The sequence below is a fragment of the Betta splendens genome, chromosome 19 (assembly GCF_900634795.4).
Source record: "Betta splendens chromosome 19, fBetSpl5.4, whole genome shotgun sequence".
NCBI lineage: Eukaryota > Metazoa > Chordata > Actinopteri > Anabantiformes > Osphronemidae > Betta > Betta splendens.
Window position 1 is genome coordinate 1,116,386 of NC_040898.2, and position 23,455 is coordinate 1,139,840.

A 23,455-nucleotide genomic window follows, 5' to 3' on the forward strand; every position below is an offset into this window, starting at 1 on the left:
GAAAAACATCAACAATACAATAAGACAGTTTTGCTTCTTTGCTTATTTACAAAAAAACTAAATAAAGTTCACACATTATTTCACTGTAACGTTACTAAAAATTGCAGAAAAGACGACAGTACACCGCTCACCCATCTAGTTTTAACAAATGTGCAATTAAAAATATAATATAAACCAAAAAACGCTTGAAAGCGTTTCGGTTTTATATTCCATTTATTTCGTTATTTCCCCTTTCACCAGTACCACATAATAAGTCATTGCAGAGCTACAGCCATGTTTCACCAGCCGCTTTTGGCAGTGAGTCATAGACGGACGTTGTTCTGCCCGCTTTCATGTAGACACGGAACTCTTCACAGTTTTTTTAAACGTAGATTTTGTTAATTTCGTTATTCATTTACAACAACATGCAAATGCTAAAAATTACTGAAAGGATGACAGTACACCCATCTAGTTTGGGTGAACAGAAAACGCTTGAAAGCGTTTCCGTTTTATATTCCGTTTATTTGGTTATTACTCCTTTCACCTGTACCACATAAAGTCATTGCAGAGCTACAGCCATGTTCCTACAAAGTTAACCAGCTGTTTATTTCGTTATTTCCTCTTTCATGTCCGTCTGGTGAATGAAAGTGGGCGTGGCCATCCACGTCCCAGAGCGGTGACACTGGGGGATGGGGAACGCGCATCAACACGCAGGACAAAGATCTGCGTTTCTCTGCTGCTGCAGCCTCGGCTGCGTTGGGTTGTTAGTGTCCCTTTCACCTGTACCATATGAAATGTGTTCCTACGAAGTTGATCAGCTGCTTTCAGAATCGTTTTTATTCACCGGGTTTATTTTTATTTACAAAATATAAACAGAAAACGCTTGAAACGTTTCCGTTTTATATTCCGTTTATTTAATTATTTTTATTTACAAAAAAATCCCATACGCTTTGCACTGTAACGTCACTAAGAATTAGGAAAAAAGACAGTACACCCATCTAGTTTTAACAAATGTGCAATAAAAAATTTAAACAGAAAACGCTTGAAAGCGTTTCTGTTTTATATTTCCGTTTATTTCGTTATTTTCCCTTTCACCTGTACCACATAAAGTCATTGCAGAGCTACAGCCATGTTCCCAAGAGGTTCACCAGCCGCTTTCAGCGTGACACACGCATGGACGTTGTTCTGCCCGCTTTCATGTAGACACAAAACTCATCAAAGTAAAAGAGCTCAGAGCAGCATTTGCAATTACATGTATATTAATAACGAAATAAACGGAATGTAAAGTAAAATGCTTTATAGAGTTTGGTGTCTACATGAAAGCGGCTGGTCAACTTTGTCAACATGTGGCTCCAGTAAGTGGGGGAATAACGGCCCAAAGCAACAGGCTGAAAGAGGAGGCTGTGGCAGAGGAACACAGGTCTTTGTCCTGTATGTTGATGCGCCCAGCCCCCACAGTCAGCGCTTACCTTTGCTACGGGACTGATAGCCCCGCCCACTTTTATTTATCAGACAGATATGAAAGTGGGGATAACGAAATAAACGGGATGTAATGTAAAACGCTTTCAAGAATTTTGTCTACATCAAAGCGGGCAAATCACATGTGAACGTTTTAATTTTTTTGTAAATAAAAATAATGTTTGCCCTGTTCAAACCTGGCGAATAAAAACGATTCTGATAGCAGCTCAAGATCAACTTAGCAGGAACACATTTCATGTGGTAGAGGTGAAAGGGACACTAACAACCCAACGCAGCCGAGGCTGTAGCAGCAGAGAAACGCAGATCTTTGTCCTGCGTGTTGATGAGCGTTTCCCCTTCCCCCAGTGTCCCTGCTCTGTTACGTGGATGGCCACGCCCACTTTCATTCAACAGACGGACATGAAAGAGGGAATAACGAAATAAACATCTGGTTAACTTTGTAGGAACATGGTTGTAGCTCTACAATGACTTTATGTGTTACAGGTGAAAGCAGTAATAACGAAATAAACGGAATATAAAAAACGTTTTCAAGCGTTTTCTGTTTATATTTTTTATTCCACATTTGTTAAAACTTGATGAGTGTACTGTCATCTTTTCTGTAATTTTTGATGACGTTACAGTGCAAACAATATTTGAACTAGTTTTTTTTGTAAATAAACAAAGCTTCGCCACATTTGAGAAGGATCTAAAACTGTCTTATTGTATTATTGATGATGATATCTTATTGCTTCCTTCGGTGAGACCGTAACAATGACACTCGTCCTTTCACGTTGTAAATCCAAGCACATAGCGGTTGAACATTGTAACAGTGGATGTCACTCTTAGACTCATAGGAACTGTGCATCCTTGCAGACAGGAGCAGGGTCAGCAAGCCCACGCAACCCACCACCTAGAGTGCGTCAGTGATGGCCCTCTTTACCTAACAAAGGCAGCTGTTCACAGATGATTCAGGGTCTCAGCTAGCCGAGCAGATCATTTGACCATCTTCTAGTGGGAATGGGTATATTTAGAAAACCCAGTAGTTCTAGTGTTAACCTGTTGAAACCTTACTATCCTCGTGACTCAGACAGGGCAGAGCTGGAACGTCTGCCCTGTTAAATGGGCAGACCAGTATGGGTTTTACCCATACTGGTAGGGCCCGCTACCAGTATGGGTAAAACCCATACTGGTAGCGGGCCCTACCATCACTCATCCCAGTCTAGCTGACATGGATGGTGAGGAGGGGGAGTTAGTGGCTGAGGACTGCTGGTTACAAGGTCGGTTGAAAAATTCAGAAATGTTGAAAAAGCTTGATGCCTTTGTCAGCCATTTGGATGGTGCAAAGCGTGAAGAACTGGTTAAGTTAATAAAGTTATTCATCTCTCTTTTCAGACACTCCTACTCGAGCGCATTTAACAGAGCATGACATAGAAGTTGGTGATGCAGAGCCCATCCAGCAGCGTTTTTATCGGGTGTCTGCTGAGAAGAGGTCACAGCTGGAGAAAGAAGTTCAGTATATGAACCTTGACAATGGCATCGCAGAACCATGTTCATCGAACTGGGCTTCGCCATGCATTCTGGTTAAAAAAAAGCAGATTCCAGTTTGAGGCTGTGCACTGACTATCGTAAAGTGAATAATCTCACACGACCTGACTCGTATCCACTTCAGAGAATGGAAGATTGTATTGATCAGGTAGGGTCAGCTAAATTTGTGAGTAAGTTTGACCTCAAAGGGTATTGGCAGGTTCCGCTCTCCAAAAGAGCGAGGGAAATTTCAGCTTTTATTACTCCTTTTGGTTTGTTCTCCTACACGGTTATGCCATTCGGCTTACGTAATGCACCTGCAACTTTCCAGCAATCAATGAATCGTGTGGTGGCTGGCCTCAAGGGTTGCGCTGTGTACTCGGATGATGTGGTGATCTTCTCAAACACCTGGGAAGCACATGTCCAGGACATTCAAGCGCTGTTCGACCGGTTGGTGTGGGCACGACTGACCATCAATCTTGCTAAATGCGACTTTGCTAAAGCTACGGTGAGCTATCTGGGAAAGGTTGTAGGGCAGGGCAAAGTTTGTCCAGTGCAAGCTAAAGTCTGGTCCATACAGCAGTTCCCTCAACCCACGAATAAGAAAGAACTGATGCGGTTCCTGGGGATGGTGGGTTATTACTGCAGTTTTTGTAAGAACTTTTCATCTGTTGTGGCACCTTTTGACTGATATGCTTAAAAGTAAATCACCCTTCATTTGGTCCTCACAATGTTAGGAGGCATTTGAGGGGGTGAAGGCATTGTTGTGTTCTGAACCTGTGTTAACAGCCCCTCGTTTTGACCAACCTTTTAAGCTCCAGGTGGATGCCAGCCAGGTTGGTGCTGGAGCTGTGTTATTACAGGAGAACAACCGAGGAGTGGAATGTCCCGTAAGTTTTTTTTCGCGAAAATTTAATAGGCATCAACTGAATTACTCAGTAATTGAGAAGGAGGCCTTAGCACTGGTTTGGTCTCTACCCCAGCACTGACAGACATCGAAATGTTGCAAAGTTGACTGTTTATACGGATCATAACCCTTTGACTTTTCTGAAGTCTTAGCAGAATCCCAATCAAAGGCTGATGAGGTGGGCGTTGTTTTTACAACCCTATGACCTGGACATTCGTCATATTAAGGGCTCAGATAATGTCATTGCTGATGCATTATCTCGTGCCCCTGTAGGAAATTAAACCCATGTAACTGCATGTTAACTTCTCCGTTTTTTTCCTTGGCCAGCTTGTCTTTGCTTCCCTGGTATCGAGGTTGCTGATGGGATGACTAAATGGTGTTTTGGAAGTGTCATCTGCGAGAGAAGTATGTACATGGATTGGGGGATTACTTTTGTCCAGTAAGGGGGGTTGCTGAGTGTCCATGCTTGGGATGTAGGGCTATGTTATGGTTTGAGGTTCAGGGTAGAACCTCCCTTTTATGGGAGAGGGTGTTACGCCCTCTTCTGTTTTGGTTTGTGGTTTTGGTTCCTTTAGCTGCCTGCAGACAGGAAGTGGTCATCAGAGCAGAGGGGTGGCACCTGGTTAGGTTGCTGAGGTGATAAATACCTCTGCCTCACTGATTGCAGTCTCTCCTGCACTTCCCAGTACCTGCGTGGTTTGGTTTGTCTATTTCTTTGATTGCAAACAACATGCACACATCCCATTTTCCACTCATCCAAGCACATCATTCACTACTGATATTGAACCTACTGACAAGATATATTTGTTTGTTGGTTATATTTATTGCTTTACAATAAATTTGAGTTAATGAAAACCTGACTTGTGTCCCCTCTTTGTCACAAATGTGGAGCCAGTTTGTGACAGCAGAAACCTAAATTTCCTCATCTGACAATTTCAGATCTGAAACGTCCTCAACAATTTGGTACATAATTCTTTCTGCTTTTACATTGTAAAATTTAAGAGGTTTGTGGTTTTTATCCCACAATAAAATGTGTTTTTGACAAAAACTTAAATAAAAACATACCCAACAGCCCTAACAACCCATCTAAATTGTTCTCATGTCCATTTACGTTCATAAACTGGCTATTTTTCCTAGCAAAATGTTTAAGTGACCTTTGACTCCAGATTAAAATTCCTGACATGTTCATAATCAAGGAAATATATAATTATTCTAGTAAAATAACTACACAATATTTGACAAACCTTTCCCATCTGATGCATTTTGCTGCTCCTCCATTTTGTCTCCGCATAAAAACACGAGGTTAACTCTAGAGGCCTTGGAGCGGAGGGAGAGGAGGGGGAGGGTTGGAGACGGAGGGTTGGAGATCATTGGCTAGGGGTTGCCTCGGTTACCCCAAACAAGGGCATTTTCCGCCTGGTTGGGCAAGTAGCGGGAGGCTTGCTGCCTCCATCTTGAATCCTCCATATTAGTTTCTAATTTAAATTTAGCGAGTTATGGCTGACAGAAGTTGAAATAAAAAGTTTCGCTCAGGAGTTGGAGCAGAACACTTGCCGTTTTCGGATCATTGTGGATATACCGTGTGTTTTGGACCAAAACGCTTTATTTCATTACAATACAGAGGATCGTAAGGGACAAAATGAGACCACACACGGCGTGAATGTGCGACGTTTGGAGCTCAGAAGTCAAAAGTAAGTGATGGAAAATTTATGGATTTATGGTTTTTGTTTTTTGAGCGTTTGGTGACTGCGCTGGAAATGGTTTATATGGTCAGAAAGACAAGAATCTAAGCTTTCCAACGATGTGCAGCTTGTGTGGCTGAGGTTTACTTGACCATACACAGTCATAACTCACAGGGTGCACAGAGGCCTTGCGACTAATATGAATTTAAAGTTTTCATGGGTTTAGTTTAACTTGTAATTTTAAGTCAACTCAACTTAACAACTCTTTTTCACTTAAATCGTACAAGTTGTAAAAGTTGTTGAATTAAACTAATTTGACTCATTGCTGGTAACAAGGGACACTATGTGTTTACTCTTGTGATTCAAAAATATGAGTCTTAGACACACACTCAAACAATAATCATGTCTAAAACTTATAATTTTATATAATTCAATTACACATAAATTTTCCACGTCATTTTATCACATATATAAGAGTGACATAATGTAAGAGGTGACATTTAATGTAAAGCCTTTCAGTTAGGTTAGGGTTATGCTATTAATTTACATAGCATACCTGATAGAGGTATTGAGGAACTTTATATTAACTTTAACTGTTTTATCAGTTTATAGTTAAGGTTAAATATAAATATAAATTTTAAATGAATGTTTTAAAAATATTCACATTTAGTATCAGCAGTCTTCTGATGGCTCAGTGGGTGTAGCGTTAGTCTGGGAAATAGGAGTTTGGTGGTTTGAGCCCAGTTGACTCATGGGAATCAGTGTCTATAATCTTTTTTATGAAGATATTTCACATAACTATAAACTGATGAAACAGTTAACAAAAATATTAAATTGAAACAGGTATTTGAACAAACTTGAGGTTTATGTGTAAAATTATATTAACTTAATGTAATCCTGTATTCTTGAGTTATGTAATTTAACGGCATAACTCTACTGAACATCCTGATTTTTTTTACATATAGTAAAAATAGTATTAATAATTAATATAGTATTTAAAAAAACACAATCATTTGAAATCCTATTTTTCATGCATACAATATTTAGAAGTTTTAAATATGTTTTATTAGGGGCAAGAATAAATTTTTTGAGGTACCTTAGGGGCCAGAACAGTATCATTGGAGTTGTGTATATATTAGGAGGCAGCTGTTTATTTTCATATTAAGCCTTTATAGAGTGACTGATTCAGAAACCCTCACCAGTCTGAGATCAGCATCCACTGTCGTTTCATTCAGTTGTTTCTCTCCTAAACTCTAGCAAGATTCTGTCATTTCATCACATTTTAGTGGTTGTGTTACTGGACGTGGAGACAAGCTCAGGAAAAGCAACATGATATTTCAAACAATAAAATGAACACATTTCAAGCAATCTTCCCTGAACAAAGTAAACGTCAACCATTGATTTGATGTTTCACAGCCAGAAGAGGCTCGTTTGAAGCCTTACTTGACCCCGTGAGTGGGATGAAAGTGGAAAAGAGCACCGAAGGCAGTTTGGGAGGTGGGAGAAGGACTTATAGTGACCTTGCATTGTTGCATTGCATGATAATCCAAGAAGGACTCTGTTCCAGAGTCAGTCTGACATATTTCAGGATCTGCTTCAGTCAGTGTTCTGCTCTTCACCTGCATTTTTCCCTCTGCACCAAATGTGCAGAAGGAAAAGTTCACCTGATTAAAATCAGTTTAGCTTTAATCCTGTATCATTTACACTGCAAGCTCTGCATTTAGGAGAGCAGCCATCTGTTCCAGAGAAATCTGACCTGCAGGAGATGACCTCCTACCCCAGTCCCCTGAGGTCGCGGCTCAACGCTGCCCCCAAGTCCTGAAGCTAATTTCTAAAACCTATGACAACAACTGGTTCTTGGTTCTTGTTCACCATATTTGATGAACCTGACTCCTGATGAACCTGTGTGTTGTCCTGGCGATGGGGTGATGCTGCGGTAGAGACCCGTCCCGTCCAGTGAGTCGGGCCCCAGCTCCATCTTTCCACTGAGCCACAGTCAACCTTCAAACCTCCACTCTAACCTCCACATCTTCCATTTGTTTGCAACAGATGCTGCTCCACTGTCAAATGGCCTACAAAGCAAACTGCACTACTTTAATCCTATGTGTAGCCAGCATTAAAAATTGGATTGAGACGGATAAGATTAGATTATGCTGCTGGATTTAAAAAACCTAAAAGCGCCATTTAGGCTTTAACATAATCTCCTTTTCCTCCCAGTGAGCATCAAGCCTCCAGCAGATGCCAGATACACTTGTTGTCTTGTTTTATCTCTTTTCCTTTTCTGATTTGCTCTTTCTGTGATGGTTTTGTATTTTAATGGGGATTGTGTAGTCTGATATTGGCAAAAGCTTTAGGGTGAAAAACCTCTACAGGGCAACTTGATTTTCTGAAGCTGGCGGCTTTTACACTGATTTTTATTTCTTCACAGCTTGAAATCTGACTCTCATCCAGCTCGGCTGAACTGCCTGTAACCAAATAAAAGTGCTTTTAGGAAATTGCCTTCTTTTCCGTCAGAAAGCAGTTTGCACAGTTATACAGAGTCTGACTGCAGCATCATTTTCATTTCCATTCATTTCATTTCGTTGTCAACTGGTTTGTTCTGGTACAGATCAAAAACCTGACTTACATTGTCTCCTAATGTAAACAGAATAAAGTTGGGTTTCCACCGCTGCTTCTTCCTGACATGGTGACAGGACCTGATGAGCCGCCTCGTGGGAACCTCTTCCCAGCTCAGGACTTCAGTTAAAGCAACGTAGATTCATAGACCGTGATGTCATGACATCATGACATGAACAGAAGCTCTGGAGACCTGGACGTTATGCTGGGAAGGAACCACTGGACACCGACCCTTCAGCCAAGAAGTCAAATGTGGATTTGTCGGTTCAGTATCAGTTTCTGCTGGCATCACCCAGCTCCTTCAGCTGCTGTGATGGTAAGGTGATGGTTTGGTGATGGTGGGTGATGGTTTGGTATGGTGGGTGATGGTTTAGTGATGGTTTGGTTGGTGATGATTTGGTTGGTGATGGTTTGGTGATGGTTTGGTGATGTTGGGTGATGGTGGGTGATGTTTTGGTTGGTGATGGTTTGGTAATGTTGGGTGATGGTTTGATGGTTTGGTGATGGTGGGTGATGGTTTGGCATGGTGGGTGATGATTTATTGATGGTTTGGTGATGGTGGGTGATGGTTTGGTTGGTAATGGTTTGGTGATGGTGGGTGATGGTGGGTGATGGTTTGGTGATGGTTTGGTGATGGTTTGGTTGGTGATTTTGGGTGATGGTTTGGTTGGTGATGGATTGATAATGTTGGGTGATGGTTTGGTGATGGTGGGTGATGGTTTGGTTGGTGATGGTTTGGTGATGGTGGGTGATGGTTTAGTGATGGTGTGGTGATGTTGGGTGATGGTGGGTTATGTTTGGTGATGTTGGGTGATGGTGGGTGATGGTTTGGTGATGGTTTGGTGATAGTGGGTGATGGTTTGGTGATGTTGGTGATGGTTTGGTAACTGTTTGGTGACAGTGAGTGATGGTTTGATGATGGTTTGGTGATGGTTTGGTGATGTGGGTGATGGTTGGGTAATGGTTTGGTGATGGTTTGGTTGGTGATTTTGGGTGATGGTTTGGTTGGTGATGGATTGGTAATGTTGGGTGATGGTTTGGTGATGGTGGGTGATGGTTTGGTTGGTGATGGTTTGGTGATGGTGGGTGATGGTTTAGTGATGGTGTGGTGATGTTGGGTGATGGTGGGTTATGTTTGGTGATGTTGGGTGATGGTGGGTGATGGTTTGGTGATGGTTTGGTGATAGTGGGTGATGGTTTGGTGATGTTGGTGATGGTTTGGTGATGGTTTGGTAACTGTTTGGTGATGGTTTGGTAACTGTTTGGTGACAGTGAGTGATGGTTTGATGATGGTTTGGTGATGGTTTGGTGATGTGGGTGATGGTTGGGTAATGGTTTGGTGATGGTTTGGTAACTGTTTGGTGACAGTGGGTGATGGTTTGGTGATGTTGGGTGATGTTGGGTGATGGTGGGTGGTGGTTTGGTGATGGTGGGTGATGGTTTGGTGATGTGGGTGATGGTTTGGTAACTGTTTGGTGATGGTTTGGTAACTGTTTGTTGACAGTGGGTGATGGTTTGGTGATGGTGGGTGATGGTTTGGTGATGGTTTGGTGATGTGGGTGATGGTTTGGTAACTGTTTGGTGATGGTTTGGTAACTGTTTGTTGACAGTGGGTGATGGTTTGGTGATGGTTTGGTAACTGTTTGGTGACAGTGGGTGATGGTTTGGTGATGTGGGTGATGGTTTGGTAACTGTTTGGTGATGGTTTGGTAACTGTTTGGTGACAGTGGGTGATGGTTTGGTGATGGTTTGGTAACTGTTTGGTGACAGTGGGTGATGGTTTGGTGATGTGGGTGATGGTTTGGTTATGGATTGGTAACTGTTTGGTGATGGTTTGGTAACTGTTTGGTGACAGTGAGTGACGGTTTGATGATGGTTTGGTGATGGTTTGGTGATGTGGGTGATGGTTGGGTAATGGTTTGGTGATGGTTTGGTAACTGTTTGTTGACAGTGGGTGATGGTTTGGTGATGTTGGGTGATGTTCGGTGATGGTGGGTGATGGTTTGGTGATGTGGGTGATGGTTTGGTAGCTGTTTAGTGATGGTTTGGTAACTGTTTGGTGATGGTTTGCTAACTGTTTGGTGACAGTGAGTGACGGTTTGATGATGGTTTGGTGATGGTTTGGTGATGTGGGTGATGGTTGGGTAATGGTTTGGTGATGGTTTGGTAACTGTTTGTTGACAGTGGGTGATGGTTTGGTGATGTTGGGTGATGTTCGGTGATGGTGGGTGATGGTTTGGTGATGTGGGTGATGGTTTGGTAACTGTTTAGTGATGGTTTGGTAACTGTTTGGTGATGGTTTGGTAACTGTTTGGTGACAGTGAGTGACGGTTTGATGATGGTTTGGTGATGGTTTGGTGATGTGGGTGATGGTTGGGTAATGGTTTGGTGATGGTTTGGTAACTGTTTGTTGACAGTGGGTGATGGTTTGGTGATGTTGGGTGATGTTCGGTGATGGTGGGTGATGGTTTGGTGATGTGGGTGATGGTTTGGTAACTGTTTAGTGATGGTTTGGTAACTGTTTGGTGACAGTGAGTGAAGGTTTGATGATGGTTTGGTGATAGTGGGTGATGGTTTGGTGATGTGGGTGACGCCTTCGTGACTGAATGAAACCATGTTCCTGAGTGAAGTGCGTGTGTGAGCAGCACATTACAGAACTGATGCATTCCCATGGCAGGTCTTAAGCAGCTCTAAGAGCCCGTGCGCTGTGAGCAGGCCGTGTTAAAGTGGCCTGCTGGTAATGCAGACGTACAGTGGGACAAATCTCTCATCCCTTTACAAACACACCAGGCTCCATTTGTTGTTCAGGCTGTGCTGCTGCTCGTGGGTAACATCTTTATCCTTTCAGCTCAATCTGGCCTGCATCTGCCGGAGAGGAATTACACTGATCTACTGTCACACAGTCGGCTCTCTGCTGCACCCCTCCCCCCTCACCCTCACCCTCACCCAGCCATTAGAGGAGAAGAAATGCTGTTAGAACAGACACATGATGACTCTTAATACATGGACAACAAGCACGTATGAGACTAAAACAAAGACGCACACTAATACTGAGAGCAGGCCAAATAATGGACACAATTATTTGATGTAATAGTTTGTGTTGACAATAAACATTCTGCTGATTCATTTCTATAATTTACATGAAAGTGAGTTTGTGATGGTGGCAGAAGGTGTCACAGTGAACCTGCCCATCACTAAGTCATGTGAGCAGGATTCGGGTTAGTTCTGAGGAGCTTTCCTCACAGCTCATTACGAGCTGTGGATAAATACAGCCACACTTTCTCTCCTCGTCTCAAGCTGCTAATCCACCAGCGACTCAGCCATTTAGCAGCAGCACAGGACCTCTCGACCTGAAGTGCAACATGCTGCGAGGCAAATGTGGGGAGGGGAGGGGCCGGAGTCCAACAGCTGCTTTGGAACAAGACCCTCACACACGCACGTACACACAGACACACATGCACACACACACACACACACACACACACACACACACACACACACACACACACACACACACACACACACACACACACACACTGATACACAGACACACACACGCACTGATACACAGACACACACTGATACACAGACACACACACTGATACACATACACACACACACACACACTGATACACACACACACACACACACTGATACACATACACACAGACACACACTGATACACAGACACACACACACACTGATACACAGACACACACACTGATACACACACACACACACACTGATACACAGACACACACTGATACACAGACACACACACTGATACACACACACTGATACACAGACACACGCACACACACACACGCACTGATACACAGACACACACACTACCCCCATATGGAAGGGGGCCAAGTGACAAACCCTCAGCCAGGGTCACAGTGGGTAGTGCCTGATCAGCTTTTAGGGTTCCACTCATCAGAGGATTAAGTTCACACTGTTTATGTTTTTGCACGGCAGCTTTTGTCTGTTTGCCACAGGGTGGAACTTGAAAACAAAGAACACTTTAAGTCTCCTCAAAGGTCATGAAATATTTGGGATTTCCTGAATGAAAAGGCTAATAATAAATGCTTTGCTCACTGGGACCAAGTGATTTACACTGAGCAGCCTCTGTCTTTATGCCTGTGTAGCAGACAGTGTGTGTGGCTGGAGGCGTCATCAGACGGGAGACGGGACGTTTGCTGCGCTGGACGCCATGCGACGCCTCCCTGCAAACGCGTCCGTGGGACCTGCTGCTGCTCAGGACCCACTGGACCACAGCTAATGTTAGCTGTCTGCTCTTTAACCATCACGCGTGCAGTGTATTCTGCAGGTTAGTGTCATCATCATCATCCTTAATGCTCCCCATCACTTATCAGGCATCCACAAATACAGCCCAGCAGGTCCAGGGACATGAGCCGTCAGACTGGAGCGGGTGAGTCCAGTAAACACGTCGAACGCTGGCGGGACACAGCTCCACGTCCAAGCTCGATTCTGAGTCATAGCTTTAAAAAATAAATAACAATAAACGAAAAATTCAAACAATTTACACTTCTGATTATGATGTGTCCAGCAGGATTTCCTCTCTCCTCCTACTTCTTGTGTGCACATGCTCCAATAACAGAAGACTGCAGGGATCCACGGTGTGATCCCTGTTTTACCCCCGTAAGCCTTGGTGTCATCCATGGTCGTATCAAACAAGCTCCTCAGATTAATAACAACTGTCACTGGGACCAGATCTTGGGATTTATGGGACGGAGCTGGAGCAGAGATCTCGCCTGTGGGCAGCAGTGCACTGGGAGCGCTGCCATTACTTTGAAGTCGATCTTGCACATAGATTAGCCGTGGACAAAGAGCAGCGAGCGGCAGCAACACGTCCCACCGCTGCCTCAGTTGTGACAGGCAGATTTCTACTGTGATTAATCACTGCCTGTTAGCTGCCTGAGTGGCCTGACAGACAGGCTCCCTGTGCTGCTCTGGCTAGATTCTATCTGAGCCACGCGCTCCCTCAGAGACGCTGAGTCTCATGTTCCAGATTAAATATGTTTTAGAACGACGTCTAAGACACAAATAAAAATAACCCAAGTTGAAGAGCGAGACAGATGTTTAGTCACAGCAGCCTCTGCACAGGGATCCTCACGGTGGCCATGAACTGTTCCAGCTCCACTTCCATCCATTCAGAGCAAAACCCTGAAACATTTGGTGAAGTCGGGTTCCAGCTATGAGGGTTTAGCTTCCAGAGCCGCGTGTGTGAGCCAAGTCATGGCAGGAATCTGAAACGCCTCGTGTCGTCTGGCAGAGCAACGGCAACAAATGACAGAAATATACTGTGTCCCAGCTCTGACTGGATGCTCCCAGCACGTTTCACTCCAACGGGCAAATAAAAGTATTTTTGTGCAAATGTAATTTCAGGGGATTCTACGATCGCCATGAAACCTTCCAGTAAACTATAAACAGCAGATGGATGAAGGAAGATTTGACTTGCCAGCAAAGCTAAACCACTATGAGCATCGACGTCTTCGCTTTGAGAAGCTACTGCATCGAAGTCTTTTCAAAGAGTAAAATAGCAGATGTGTGATGATTGTCCTGCCATTAGTCGGGCAAAGCCACCGCTAAATTATTCCTTAGAAAATCAAGCTAAATTATTAAGTGCATACATAATATATTGGAAAACATCCAGTCTTCAGCAGTGAGTGTGGTCAGACAGGAGCATCCATCTCATCAGAATGAATAACCTGACTAAACAGCATGCAACATTTAACAAAAGCCCAGCTTCCATATCAGCGCAGCACGGAAGAGTGTCCGCTGCTCGGATCAATAATCACATCCACCCAAATGGAAAATTCACCCATGTCATATTCAGACAGGGCTTCAGACGGCCTCGAATAACTTGTCATTTCAATTTAATCTCATTCTGAAAATTCAAAGACAATTATTCTCATGGTGAACGGGGAGCATGCATTTTGCATAGCACACAGACATCAGATGTTCGAGTCAACCAAACGGCAAAGGAAGGAACACAACACAACTATGTCTATACACGTCTGTTGTGTGGGAGAAGGAAGCCTCTCGCTTCCACTAAAACAAGTCAAAAGGTGTATTTATAGTCAGGCCTCAATGAGTTTAGCGTCAATTTAAAACCAGTTTAAAAATCTAGAAATAGAAAGAAATCTGCTTTTAAAGCTGAGATACATGTTTTTTTATTTTGGCAAAAAAAAAGTTGCAACTTGACACTGTAGTGGGGAAAAAATTACTAGCAGTAATAGGAAAAACTGCACGGAACCTAAAAGCCAACCGGTCTTACAGCCTGAACAACGCTCAAGCATTAGCTCGCGAGCGCCCCTTCGCCAGCAGGTGGCCGGTGGTATTGCACCCGCTGCCACCAGCTGTCCTGGTTACATTGGTACTAAAATGACATAACACCTATTTAAGTATTTAAGCCCAAAAACAATTGGGCTGAGTTAATTTTACTTATATTTAGGTTTTCCTTCCCCTCTTCAAATGTTAATCCTAAAAGATCATCTGTACCGTATTGCTATGTTATCTGTAAATCTATGTTTAAAAACATTCATAATTGAAATACAGATACATATAAGAAGAACATAATTTAGATGTTAATGCATAGCTTTTTGTACTTGTGGTTCAGGAGGCAAATTTTTCAAGTTCATGCGTTTTCACAAAAACATGATTTTTTCATATCCAGAGTGCTGTAGGTTTAAACAGCACTGACACGATGCCATGTTGGAGATGCACAGTTTGAGGATAACTTTATTTCCAGCAGCTGTAGCAGATTTACTACAGACAAACTGTGTTTCACCACCTCTCCATCATCCTGCACGTTTCCTAGTTGTGTTTATGAGTAATGATAGTGGAAAGAACCTTGATGCATGCTGTCAAAGTGACACCCAGTAAATCATAGTTGACCTTTATGTTTACCTGTGTTTTAGCTGAAGCTTTTAGTGAAGTAATATAGCCCACGGAGTGGAGGCTTGATTGATGCCACTGAAACAGTCGGTACTGACACAAAAAGCTGCCGTGGAACACGACGCCGGAGGCTCCTGGAAGCTGTCCAAGCAACCGGCCCATTCATTTAAGGAAAAGAAAGAATTAATTGCTCTTCATCTTCCCTCAGCTTTGTTTGTTTTATGGCTTAATTCTTTACCTTTACGGCCTTGTGTGTTTTTCACACAGCCATTAGTAGTTTGCTTCGCTGCTACGGACGTGAAAGCGCACGTCTTCGTGTTCTTCTGAGAGACAGATGCATTTAAATGATTCTATCAGTAATACAAGCAGCCGTCCTGGTCAAGGTGATGGGTTTACTCAGCTGATCAATTAATAGTCCAACACTGACTTTATTTACCGTATTCACAGACCCGCGGAACAAACACATGTCCCCTGTACACGGATGTGTTTGTGTCCGTTCCCCTTCATTACCCCAAAAGCTGCTGCAGGGAGGAATCATTTCATGCGTCCCAACTCGGAGGAGGACATTCAAAGAAAGATGCCTCCAAGGGAAATGTTTGAAATCCACTAAAACACACTACGATACATTAGCCGATAGCCCTCAGCACACAGGCCGCTCCGTGCGGTGGGCTGCTACTGCCCCCTGTTGGTCCCAGCTGGGATCCACACTCTTCCTGCAAAGGTGAGCAATTTGATGAAGAGCAGCATGATCAAATTGCAGCTTCGCTAATACGTGTGACACTTGCTTTCTCTAATTATTCCTTTCTATTAATTTTCTTGCTTCAGCTCACACGAAAGCTTCATCAACAGCAGGACATCTGAAGAACGCTGCAGGCCGGCCACCGAACGCCAGCGCTATTAAGTGATTAACCAAGGGAGCGTCTCAGGTCAGTAATGAGGGCCACAGGTATGTGCACGGAGCCAGTGTGTGAATATTTAAATATCGTCCCTGTTGAGGAAAAGTTTAATCAAGGTGTGTTACAGATATTGAAACAATTTTAGAGTTGAGGCCCCAAAAGCACCAGAATGATACACTGGGGTTTAATGAAATACATAAACAGACAAAGAAGAACTCCTGCTTATGCCTGAGACAAACCAACAAACTAAAAGTCAAAGCCAACAAATAGTAAATAAAAAATCACTGTTTACACAGAAGCTAGCATCATGGAAACATGGAAGCTAGAACATAAATACCAAAGCAAACATCAGAGCTAGGGCAAGAAAAGGCCCGACAGCTCACCACGAACCAAAACAGGAATCCGACTAGTCGAAGGAAGGGAACAAACACACCAGCCAACGAGTGACTGACTCAGCAAAGCAGCCATAGGATGTCCTTTATTAAAATGTATGTGCAGCAAGTACAGGTCCATTAGGTTCATGTGCTGATTAACTGTGGAAGCTTCAGTGTTGTTGTTTTTTTTAATACTATTTTGTACCAAAATGAAAACAAAGCGGCTCCAGGCTTGTAACAGAACACGGTCAGATGCCAGTTGACAATAAGGTTTATTATAAAACACTGAAAAAGAGACGGTAAACCATGATATTCATGAGGTGTATATGAGGTTCACAGTGATGTAAAACAGTGCATGGGTGAGTGAAAGGAGAGAGAGTGAGGCCAGCTCACATCAACCTGCCCACGACGCTGTCTGAAGGCCTGAAAGCCACAGCACTCAATAAAGGCAGGCCCTTTTTTATCTACACACGCAAAGTGCAAACAAATATAAAGTTTTATTGACAAAAAAGTGTTTTAGTTCACTGAACAATCAAAAAATGCGTCAGCCTATGATGATGATGAAGATGATGAAGATGATGAGGATGATGTTAATGAGGATGATGATGATGATGATGATGATGATGATGATGATGATGATGATGATGATGATGATGATGATGATAATGAAACTACTATGGTGACTCTTTCTCCCTACTTTCAGAGGGGTTTCAGAGGGGTTGCCAGGTCCTGTCACACACTCACACCAGCGGCTCTGCGGGACTGTGTGTCATCACACGACTTGCTCTTTGAAGTCAGCCCTCTGTCGGTAACTGTTTGATTCACTGGGCCTTTCTCCAGCTCCTATTGATTCATTAATCATTTCACCAATGAACTAACAGATACTGACCTGCTCACAGTCCCTGAGCTGCTCCAGCCCTTCAACCCCCAAACCAGTTGAATTGATCATTTAATGGAACATCAAGGCCACACAGATTATATGTCAGCATTTTGTTCTGCATGCCGCCCATATGCACAAAGGTCAATATACTGACCTTCCCTGAGAAGTGTGTACACAACAACCAATGGGAATGAATGCCTCCGTCACCACGTTTAACACCTATTTAGACTGGATGCTGATGAGCGGCGCGCGGCTGCCAAGGCCCCTGCCCCTGCACTGAACTCTGTGCCTGGTTAATGAAACAAGTGTTATGCTTCAGTCTCGTGTGCACACACACACATCAATGATAAACACATGGGGCTTCAGAGGCGGAATTACACAAAAATCTAGAGGGAATTAAACAAATGAGACCGAAGAAATGGTTCAGTCTTTTTAAATGATGTGAGTCGAGTTAATTAGAGTCTGGTGTTGAAGTCAGTGGAACCTCAGACCTCCTATTTGAGAAGTGCATCATGGCCTCAAGGAGGACTGCTCAAAAAAACAAAAAGATGCAGTGGATCATAGCAATAAATGGATACGGACACCTGCACATTCTTCTCAGTGTCGTAATATATGTAATAAACGAGCAGCTACAAGATCAAAGGTGAACTGTATGTACAGACTGTGTAGGACTGGAAGGCTGTCAGGTGTCAGCTGGGATGGATTCCAGCAGGCTTGCAACCTTCACCAGCATACGAGGGGCGGTTCTATGTAAATATAGTATTTTACATGTGTCTAAAACAGCTGCATCACTATGATTAACATAAGCAGGAAGCATTAAAAGCACTGACTGGTTACAAAAGTATGTGGATTAAATGAGAAGCTGGATTCAAGAGAAATGATTTAGCTCACCTTCACTATCCTGCCAGGTTTGTGGCACTAAGTCATTTGCAGAGTGAGGATGTTTGTGACACTTGACGCCCTAACACAGATGGTGACGTGACAGATCTGTGGTCGTAGCGACTCTTTGCATCAGTGTTTTGGACTTTACTGCTAAACAAACTGCAACAAAACCACAATGCCCCAAACATGAGTGCACCAGCATATATCAGTATATACTGTATGGCTCATGCTGCGCTCTAAACGTGACACCAGCGTTCAAAGTAAATCCTTCAATTCCACAGTGTCCTAAAAAACCAAATGGAAACAGGCCAGCTGGAGCTTACTGTAGAGCACAATGGCTGCTGGGAGGCTTAGAGGTTGCAGCATTGTCCCCTGATTACTGCAGGCATGAACTCAACTGGATGCACAAGAAAAGAGAAGGGGGGCTTGGAAACAACACAACAATGCATCCCCACCCCGGCCGCGGCGCGCCGGCCAGCATCGCAGCGCGTTGCCTTTCTCAATGGATGTCAGTCACTGCGCCGCTAATGGCAGATGACATGGAACATAATGCACCAACTAGGTCCCGGGCCAGCACGAGTAATGGCTCATAAATTCAGCAGCCCTGGAGCAGGAACCTGTCAAAACTCAGCAGTGCATTGTGGGTTAATGTTCTTCATACACCTCCCCTCACCCGCAGTCACTGCAGTGGGCCAATCAGCGTGGGCGGCTGTGGCCCCTCCCCCCCCATCTCACTGCGTCGCCACTCTCCATGCAGCCAGCCATACTAAAAACCATTTTCTTTTTAATTAATCACGCCAATAGTTTGGAGCAGCTTTGGGCTCCTAGAGTTCATTCGTGATGCTTAAGCTCTAATCGATGCTGCTGGGTGAGAGCTCAGGGAATGTCAATATTTTCCAAAGTGCAAAAAAAAAAAAAAAGTCCGGGAGGCCCAGGTTGTCCCAAATAAAGTGTCCCGAGGATGCAGGCGGCCCAAAAAGCCCCCGACTCCAGCCGGTCTCTGTGGCCGGCACTCTTTTGTTCCTGCCAGCTGGGTTTGGACCAGGACGAGGTCCGTGACCTACAGAGCAGCGGTCCCAAAACACAAGGATCATGACACAATCACCACTTTTTAATCAATATTCAACTATGTATATAAGTATGAAAATAGTTTCATGCCACTATTATTTAATGGTATTACATGATTCCAGGCATCCAAAGATCCAAACCTTGACACGTTTCCACACCTAAATCCATCTTAACGTAGTGTTTGTGAAAGTAGGAATGTGTTTAGAAACTCATGTTGAGCACCAGCTGCTGATGTTGCGTTTGCAGCAGTTCAGGGTTGGTAAAACGTCGCATCCCAGATGTCTGCTAACGCTTCAGAGCCTAAGACGGCGTCCACGTGTAACAAGCTTCACCTTCCTGTGAGGCCGATGGGCCGATGTGACGCTACGGTGGCTGCGGTGGAGCCGTTAATGTTCCTGCACATCAGTGTGGCAGCAGAGCAGCCGCACATCGATTAAAGGAATCAAGTCACGGCTGCGATGACGGAGATTTGTCTTATTGACTTCACTATAGCAACAGCTGGGAAAACCCTCGCTGTATGAGGAGCTCAGTGGTGTTCGGATCTGACCAGTTCATTTTCATGTGCTTCTTCTACGAATGTTGAGTTTGATCAGGACTGAGCGCTCCTTGGGGAAATGTTTGTTTCACTTCTTGTTATATGCATGAAAATAAAATTGAATATTACTATTTTTATTTTAAATTTGTTATATTTGTTTATTATATATATATATTTAAAATTAATGTTTTAAAATGTTACTCAAGATTTTTCTGCTGCTGGTTTGACTCCTGAATAAATGCAGAGGAACTGTGCATCACAGGATTTTATGTCAGAGAAGATATGAACTATTAATAGGTGTGAATGGACATCCAGCAGAATACAAAATGAATGATTTTTATTTTGACGAAACTTCAGTGTGTTGTGATAAAGTTGTCTACACACAAAGAATCATTAGCAGCACATTCAAGCTTGCAAAACCTTTACTAAAACATGTACCTGACCTGTACCTACTGTACAGATCAGCAGCTTTTCCAGCTGCTGATCTGTACAGTAGGTGCAGGGAAAGATGGAAACCTGGACCAGTGGTTCTGGACCAGCCCCCCCGACGTAAAGCAGGAACACCTTCACCTCTCCAGGAGCCTGGCTCAGGGTTAGGGTTCTGCAGGCTCAGTGACAGTTAAAGATAAGAGAAGAACCTGTTCTGAGGAAATACAGTGAATGGTCTCTAATAATGCAGAAGTATGGCTTTTAAAAAACATTTGACAGCTTTTGAAATCCTGACTCATTTGTTCAGCATATTTGTACTTTAAAAGAATTGGATCAACACTGTAACAGCATTACTGTTGTAATAGACCATTATACCTACTCTGTGTCATATTAGGGTTGACACATCACTGATCATCAGAACAGATCCTCACATAGAACAGATGAGTAGAGACTCTGAACTGAACCATGAACTCTTCTGTAAACATTTAGGATCTTAAGTAGACGATGAAGCGCCACAGCACAGTGATAAAATATGAAGCATGACACGATGAAACTGTTTGGAAAATACAAAAATCATCTTTTTGTTTGGTTTGATCAGCTGAGTTGGGTGGAGGACACTAAACCTACAGGAGAAACACTGAAGCACTTTCAGCTTGTGAGCTCCTTTTCAAGAGTAGTTACTAGATTTAGATTTAGGTAATAATTCCATAAATCCTATAATCTGATGTTAATGTAATGTTAAAAAGACAGTTCAGACAAAGGAGAAACAAGAGTGAACCCCGAGTCCTTCAATGTCTAAAGTTGCACTTCCAAGAACCAAAGCGCCTGAGACAGAAACCAGCCAGGTGTTCTGGAGCAGGAGGGAACCGAGACCCAGCAGGGGGTCATCTGCTTCAGTGGACTAGTCTCTACAAATGAATCCACACAAAAGCCTGGTCTCACTAAGTTCACCACATGAAACAACAGTGTTCTGTGAGCTTCTCTAAGATGATCCTCACAAGTTTCTGGCAGGATTACACCACGTTTGACACATGACTTATCCGTCCCCGTCACAGGGTCAAATATCATCTGTCCTGGATGAAAGTGACTGGACATTTAACACCTCACACCAGACCCAGAATAAAGTAACTTTTCCCTATAGCAACCTGGGCACGAGCCCAGGATGACGGTACTGGACTCTCGTTCAGGTACCCACCTATTGACTTTAAATGTGAATTGTCATTGCCAGTGTGTCAATGTGTGGCTGTGTGTGAAGCTTTCTGCTGGACATCGCTGTACGAGCCTGTTGCTGGTTACACAGATGGTGTTGAAGCTTCAGCTGGAGTCTAACTGGCTGCTGCACCAGTTCCACTGACTCATACCCCTCTAATAAAACCCAAGGCGTTGACACCGTCCTCATCACCACTATACTGGTCCCATAAACACGCCGTCAGAGCAGTCTGTGAACTCAGCTTGAGATTCCTCTGGTCCTCAGAGGCAAACAGACCTGAAGTGCTGGAGTTCCAGGACCATGGAGCTGTGAACTGTAGAAATGACCTCACATTTGTACACACAAAGTTCAGATCACACTCTCATTCCGTGGAGCCGACAGCAAGAAGAAAAGCTGTCTTATGTGAAAGAAGCCTCATATAATCGAGCTGAAATGGAGAAACACAACACTCAAAGATGGAACATGGTCGTAGATGTTACTCTGAAAACCGGGTGCCACACCAGTAAAACAGGTCCTGTAACAGGACGGACACAATATCCACAGTTCAGCCCTGAAATGAAGGAGAACGGCCTTTCTGACTGCACCATTACCGGCTATGGGAACTTGTAGTGGATGAGGACTGGTTATCACATCTGGCCAGGTGAACATCACATACTACAGACCCTGGTGCAACACTGATGTCATATGCACCATCATACACACATACAGTAGGTATTAAGGACAATGCCTACAGCCACTTATGTCCCAAATGAAAATGAACAAGACAGAGCAGGGAGGTGTTTCTCTCCGACGGCATCTTCAGCCAACAAAGCCACAGACTGAACACATTTGTGAGTGTCTGGAGCTCTGTGTCGTATGGATACGCTGGGATCCCAGCCTCTAGATATGCATGGGCTGCTCCCTTATATATGCAGCCTCAACCATACTCCTTCCTGTTACAGTAGAGGAGTACAGTACAGGAGACATGCGTGGACAAACACTGCCCTCAGCTGGTCTGAACAGACATAGCAAGCAAAGACCTATGAGTGAGTCAGTGACATGATGATGATTTTATTTGTACTGAAGTCGTTTAAATATTTTCACCTGTTGTCATTTGAAAGCTTAAAATGCTGCCTTGATATTAGCACTTAACTTCAACAGACTAAAAAACTTGTTAAGTGTGTTATAAAAATGTAGCATTTTATTAGCAAATTTATTCATCATTTAAGATTGATGGTCTATGTCCAGAGAACATCCTACAACACCCAGAATGCATTACGCTTAGATGAACCTGATCCTGCGGGCGTCTTACTCAGGTTTACAGATAAACAGTGGGACATTGCCTTAGTTTTTAACAAAAGGTTAGATTTTATCAGTGCGTTTGAATAAAGACCTAGTTTTTAAAATCTTTTAGCAGCTTTTTATTATGAATCAAAGCAGACAGTTGTTAGAAAGCTACAGATTCCTCATTTAGCCAAAACCCTCTTCTTTTCTTCATCTGCGGTAGTTCCTTCAAAGAGTCTCTGTGACGATGTGCGACCGGCTGATATCACCTACAAAAGGATGAAATTATTTATAGAATTAGTATTAGAGTTGCTGCAGCCAAACTAATCTAGAAGCTAACGTTAGCAACCTAAGCTAAGGCTATCTATCATGGGGTGTCAGAAATTAGAGTATTAATAAACAGAAAACACGAACAAGACATCAAATCTCTAGCCCCGAAAATGAATGAAATAATTGTTTAATTGAAATCACTAAACCTGTGTTATTTCCGTAGTTTATGTGCACATAGAATGGGTTTCTTTTTAAATGCACTGTGATTTTTAAAGTTGTTTTTATTACATATATTTTTATTTTATTTCGTAATATGATAATTGTAAAGCGACAGTACCATATTTTTTTATTTCCCATCTGGCAACACTGGGGAGCGTGCACTGCCTCCTAAGGCGTTCAGATCGGTTTGTGTCTGTGTCAAATAGCCATCATTTGTAAGTATTATGTTTTACACGTTTTCCAGTGGACATAGTGATACCACGTCATTTAGATGTTCCGTAAACAACCGCAATAATCATCGTAATTCTCTTTACAGCAATTGTCGATCGTGAATGACTCTAG

At 43.2% G+C, this 23,455-nt stretch overlaps 1 long non-coding RNA gene across 2 annotated transcripts; it reads left to right on the forward strand.

Annotated features, from left to right (window-relative positions):
• The first annotated feature begins 5,282 nt into the window (after positions 1-5,282).
• LOC121201871 (uncharacterized) lies at positions 5,283-20,283 on the forward strand. Of its 2 annotated transcripts, XR_008693304.1 has the most exons (5): positions 5,283-5,559; positions 8,198-8,482; positions 12,315-15,808; positions 15,913-16,013; positions 17,061-20,283. It is a non-coding gene; the product is annotated as an uncharacterized LOC121201871 (long non-coding RNA). The 2 variants fall into 2 exon arrangements; XR_008693305.1 differs by lacking the exon at positions 8,198-8,482.
• The last annotated feature ends 3,172 nt before the right edge of the window (positions 20,284-23,455 follow it).